Source organism: Anolis carolinensis, chromosome 2, assembly GCF_035594765.1.
Source record: "Anolis carolinensis isolate JA03-04 chromosome 2, rAnoCar3.1.pri, whole genome shotgun sequence".
NCBI classification, from domain to species: Eukaryota; Metazoa; Chordata; class Lepidosauria; order Squamata; family Dactyloidae; genus Anolis; species Anolis carolinensis.
The window spans coordinates 226,691,752-226,697,751 of NC_085842.1; positions in this window are offsets into that span (position 1 = coordinate 226,691,752).

The following is a 6,000-nucleotide window of genomic DNA, read 5'->3' on the forward strand; positions in this document are numbered from 1 at the left end:
CAGGCTGGAAGTCAAATGTTTGCTGCAACTTGGGCAGATATCAGTCATGAGCAGTTCAACTTCAGATACTATGAACTATGAATTAATTCTTTGCATTCCAAATAATATATATCTTCAGAAGAAAAACCAGCAACTTTTGATATAAAGTATTACTATTTCTAAGACCATTTTTAGCATATAGTAGCACAGAACAACAGGCAGTGTGTTGCGTGTAAATATATACTTATATTCTATTTCTTCTTCTTTTTCGTCATTCTAAGTAGGAAGAAGTGACTTAACTTTTGCCCACTCTATTCTTTCATGATTTTCTGTGTATTACATTTCTGCTGAATTCTGGCATAATTATGGGTAGTTCTAATATTGATTCCAACAAGTTGCAGCATTCATTTTTGATATAATATACAGGCAGTCCCTGAGTTACAAACAAGATACCATATATACTTGAAGATAAGCCGAGTTTTTCTGCCCGTTTTATGAGCTGAAAAAGCCTCCCTCGGCTTATAATGGGCTTAAAGTCAAGCCGAGCAGCCGGAGCCTGGAGGCCATTGCTTGCAATATATGATATATTTCTTTCCTCCCTTGTCAGTGTGTTTTATTTTCCAAAGCTCTCTCCCTCTTAACCAAGGGAATGTTTTGCAAAAAGACAGAAGTCCTTGCAAGTCAGGAAGAATACATCTTATAAAAGCATTTTCCCTTGAAATATTTGTTAACCTCTGCTACAGAGATATAGGCATTTTCTCCTGCAAGCTTTTGCAATCCTATGTACCTAAATATTTGTATCTATCTATATACATTAATTTTATATAAGAATTCTCCCCTCATATGTTTGCAAGTCTTTGAAGATCCTCTATAAATATAATAATTATCTTTATATAGAGAGATGTTTAGATAGATAAATAGAAAGATAGATATGAATATAGATATATAGGGCTTGCAAATATTGCAGGGGAAATGCGCGCGCACACACTCACACACACACATACATAGAGATGTCTAGATAGATATAAACATATAGAGCTTGCAAATATTGCAGGAGGGAAACACACATATACAGTAGAGTCTCACTTATCCAAGCCTCGCTTATCCAACGTTCTGGATTATCCAACGCATTTTTGTAGTCAATGTTTTCAATACATTGTGATATTTTGGTGCTAAATTTGTAAATACAGTAATTACTACATAGCATTACTGTGTATTGAACTACCTTTTCTGTCAAATTTGTTGTATAATATGATGTTTTGGTGCTTAATTTGTAAAATCATAACCTAATTTGATGTTTAATAGGTTTTTCCTTAATCCCTCCTTATTATCCAACATATTCACTTATCCAACGTTCTGCTGGCCCGTTTATGTTGGATAAGTGAGACTCTACTGTATAGACACAAGATTTGCAAATGTTTCAGGGGAAAATGCATATGTGAAATTAGTATATATAATTTTAGATCTATATCTAGCTCTGCATTGCTTATATAGGCATTGAATTTTTGCCTGTTACTATGTTAGAAGCCAGCCTGAGTCCCCATGGGGAGATAGGGTGGTGTACAAATGAAGGTTTTTTAAATTATTATTATTATTATTATTATTATTATTATTATTATTATTATTATTATTATTAAGTTTAATAACATACCATATTGTTTTTGTTGACCCTACTTTTCCACTTACAGAGCTAGTTTACTGTTTTTCTTTGAAATATGGTAAATATTCAAAAAACATTTAACCTACTCATGCCTAAATTAATGTAATTTTATTGGTATCTATTTTTATTTTGAAATTTACCAGTAGTTGCTGCATTTCCCACCCTTGGCTTATACTTGAGTCAATAAGTTTTCCCAGTTTTTTGTGGTAAAATTAGGTGCCTCAGCTTATATTTGGGCTGGCTTATACTCAAGTACATACGATAAATTGTAATTTAAGACAAATAAAGACAAACTTAATGCAACACAGATTTACAGTATTATACATGCATTTTAGTTTTCATTTAAAGTATTATTTCTTTGATGTTTTGCCAGTCACATGAATTTCAGTAAACTGAGCTTCTATGGTATGATTCATAAATATTTTTGTATTGTTAATTATTCAAAATAAAAACATTTACAATAATGAAAAGAACCTGGTCTATCTTATTATTTAATCAAAACATTATTTTGCAAAAGCATTAAAAATATGCTTTGAGTCTAATGTTCTAGATATTATGATAAATCAGTTCTTCCTCCCACTCCACATTTTTAAATATCATAGATGTTAGCCTTTATTTATTGTTGTCCCTCACAAAGAACTAGGACTCCACTAACAATGAAAGGGGATGTAATGAATCATTACGGTAGTTCAATATACATGCCACAAAATGAGAGAGTATGGTTATTTTGGGACAACAATAATGCATAGGACATTCCTAGAAAGCAGAAGGAAGCTTTAAAGGCAAGTGCAGTCACAGACCTTTGAATATGTTTCAGACAATGAAATCAGGAAAAGGAATGCAGCAGCCAGTAATATATTACACCAGAAGGGAGTTACCTCTCTTTTTGCATTTTGTCCTAGCAACATTAGATCAGGGACAAATCACTGAGAAATACCAGCGTCACCCTGCTCCCTCAGGTGCAAAAATGATATGTCAGCCCTAAGTATGTACAGATTCTGTATCCAAGGATTCAACTCTCAAGGTCTTGAAAATATTGGAGGTGGAACCATTTTATTATGTCACTGCATATAATGGGACTTGGTTATCCACAGGTTTTGGCATCCAAGGTTGGTCCTGGAACCAAACCCCAGTAGATAATTTGAGTCCACACAGTCATATATTCCAGTTCAAAGCAGATAATGTGGGATTTTATTTAGCTGTGTGGAAGAGGCCCCAGAACATCAAGGCAGAAAAACCCATAATATCTGCTTTGAACTGGGTTATCTGGGGCCCCTTCCACACAGCTGAATAAAATCCCACATTTTCTGTTTGGATCTGGAATATATGGCAATGTGGACTCAGGGCCCTTCCACACAGCCATATAAGCCGGCAGAAAATCCCACAATACCTGCTTTAAACTGGGTTAGCTGAGTCCAAACTACCATATATGGTATCTGTTTTATATGAACTGTTGTTTTGTAGATTGTTTTATATGAATTGTTGTTTTTACATTGTTTTTAGGCATTGAATTTTTGCCTATTTACTGTAAGCCGCTTTGAGTCTCCTAGGAGAGAAAGGCGGGGTAAAAGTAATGTAAATAAATATATTCCACTTCAAAGCACATAATGTGGGATTTTATTCATCTATGTGGAAGGGGCCCCAGTTCAAAGCAGATTTGTGGGATTATATGCCTTGATGTTCTGCGTTTTAGGACTGTGTGGAAGGGACCTGAGGGCCCTTCCAGACAGCCCTATATCCCAGAATATCAAGGCAGAAAATACCACAATATCTGCTTTGAATTGGGTTATCTGGGTCTACACTCACATAATGTGGGATTTCCTGCCTTGATATTCTGGGATATAGGGCTGCCTGGAAGGGACCCGAGGCTCCTTCCACACAGCTGAATACAATTCCAGATTAACTGCTTTGAACTGGAATGTATGTCAGTGTGTACTCAGATAACCCAATTCAAAGCAGATACTGTGGGATTTTCTGCCTTGATATCTTGGGATATATGGCTGTGTGGAATGACCCTGGGTGATCTGAGTCCACACTGCCATATATTCCAGTTCAAAGCAGATAATGTGGGATTTTATTCAGATGTGTGGAAGGGGCCTGAGAAACACTGCTCTAAGGGTTGTTGTGAGTTTTCCAGGCTGTATGGCCATGTTCATAATGTGGTATTTTGTTCAGATGTGTGGAAGGGCCCCCAGTTCAAAGCAGATTTGTGGGATTTTATGCCTTGATATTCTGGGTTATATGGCTGTGTGGAATGGACCCTTCCATTTTCCCCAGCATCACTCTTTTCTCCTGTCTTCTCATTATGCGGCCAAAATACTTCATCTTTGCCTCTAATATCCTTCCCTCCAGTGAGTAGTAGTCGGGCATTATTTCCTGGAGGATGGACTGGTTGGATCTTCTAGTAGTCCAAGGCACTCTCAGGATTTTCCTCCAGCACCAAAGTTCAAAAGTGTCTAACTTCCTTTGCTCAGCCTTCCTTATGGTCCAGCTCTCGCATACATAGGTTATTACTGTGAATACCATTGCTTTAACTATGCGGACCTTCGTTGCCATTTTTTTTTCGTGTCAGGAGCAACCTGAGTCGCTTCTGGAGTGAGAGAATTAGCCGTCTGCAATGACGTTGCCCAGGGGATGCCCGGATGTTTTGATGTTTTTACCATCCTTGTGGGAGGCTTCTCTCATGTCCCCGCATGGAGCTGGAGCTGATAGAGGGAGCTCATTCGCGCTCTCCCCGGGTGGGATTTGAACCTGGCAGCCTTCCGGTCAGCAACCCGACCTTCAAGTTACAAGGCTTTAACCCACTACTCCACGGGGGGCTCCATCTTCATTGCCAATGTCTCTACTCTTCACTATTTTATCAAGGTTGGTCATTGCTCTCCTCCCAAGAAGTAAACTTCTCGATTTCCTGGCTGCAGTCTGCATCTGCAGTGATCTTTGCACCTAGAAATACAAAGTCTGTCACTGCCTTCACGTTTTCTCCCTCTATTTACTAGTTATCAATCAGTCTGGTTGCCATAATCTTGGTTTTCTTGATGTTTAACTGCATGTTTTATTGGGTATGTTGTTTTATTCAGGCTTGGCCCCATGTAAGCCGCCCGGAGTCCCTGCGGGGAGATGGAGGCGGGGTATAAAAATAAAATAATAATAAACCCAGCTTTTGCACTTTCTTCTTTCATCTTGGTGATAAGGCTCCTTGGCTTCCCTTGCTTTCACAAGTACAGTAGAGTCTCACTTATCCAACGTTCTGGATTATCCAACGCATTTTTGTAGTCAATGTTTTCAATGCATTGTGATATTTTGGTGCTAAATATACAGTAATTACTACATAGCATTACTACGTATTGAACTACTTTTTCTGTCAAATTTGTTGTATAACATGATGTTTTGGTGCTTAATTTGTAAAATCGTAACCTATTTTGATGTTTAATAGGCTTTTTCTTAATCCCTCATTATCCAACATATTTGCTTATCCAATGTTCTGCCGGCCCGTTTATGTTGGATAAGTGAGACTCTACTGTACAAAGTCTGTCACTGCCTTCACGTTTTCTCCCTCTATTTGCTACCGTTTCCCCTAAAATAAGACATCCCCAAAAAATAAGACCTAGTAGAAGTTTTGCTGAATTGCTAAATATAAGGCCTCCCCCGAAAGTAAGACCTAGCAAAAGTTTTGTTTGGAAACATGCCTGCCAAACAGAACACCAGAGCATGCAGGATCGGTAAATGTATGTACCATAGAGTGTTGTACATGGAAATAATGGCAGTAACAGGAAATTCTTGATAGGATTCACAGTTTGTCTGGTTATGCTGGTTTGTGATGACAACTACTGTACAGTATATAATAAATGTTCATTTTATTTGTTCAACAATAAATGGGAATTCTTCTTCATGGAAAAATAAGACATCCCCTGAAAATAAGACCTAGAGCATCTTTGGGAGCAAAAATTAATATAAGACACTGTCTTATTTTCGGGGAAACACGGTAGTTATCAATCAGTTTGGTTGCCATAATCTTGGTTTTCTTGATGTTTAACTGTATGTTTATTTGGTATGTTGGTATGGTATGTAAGCCGCCCAGTGTCCCTTCGGACACTGTGTCCCATCTAGATGGTTTCATAAGACCATAGGTAAGGAAAGGGGCCCCTCAAAGGCCATCAAGACGATCTCATAAAACCATAGGTAAGTAAAGGCACCCTCAAAGGCCAGCTAGATGGTCTCATATGACCATAGGTAGTGAAAGTTACCTCCAAAAGCCATCTAGATGGTCTCATACGGCCATAGCTAAGCAAAGAGATCTCCAAAGACCATCTAGACAATCTCATAAGGCTATAAGTAAGCAAAGAGACCTCCAAAGACCAGGT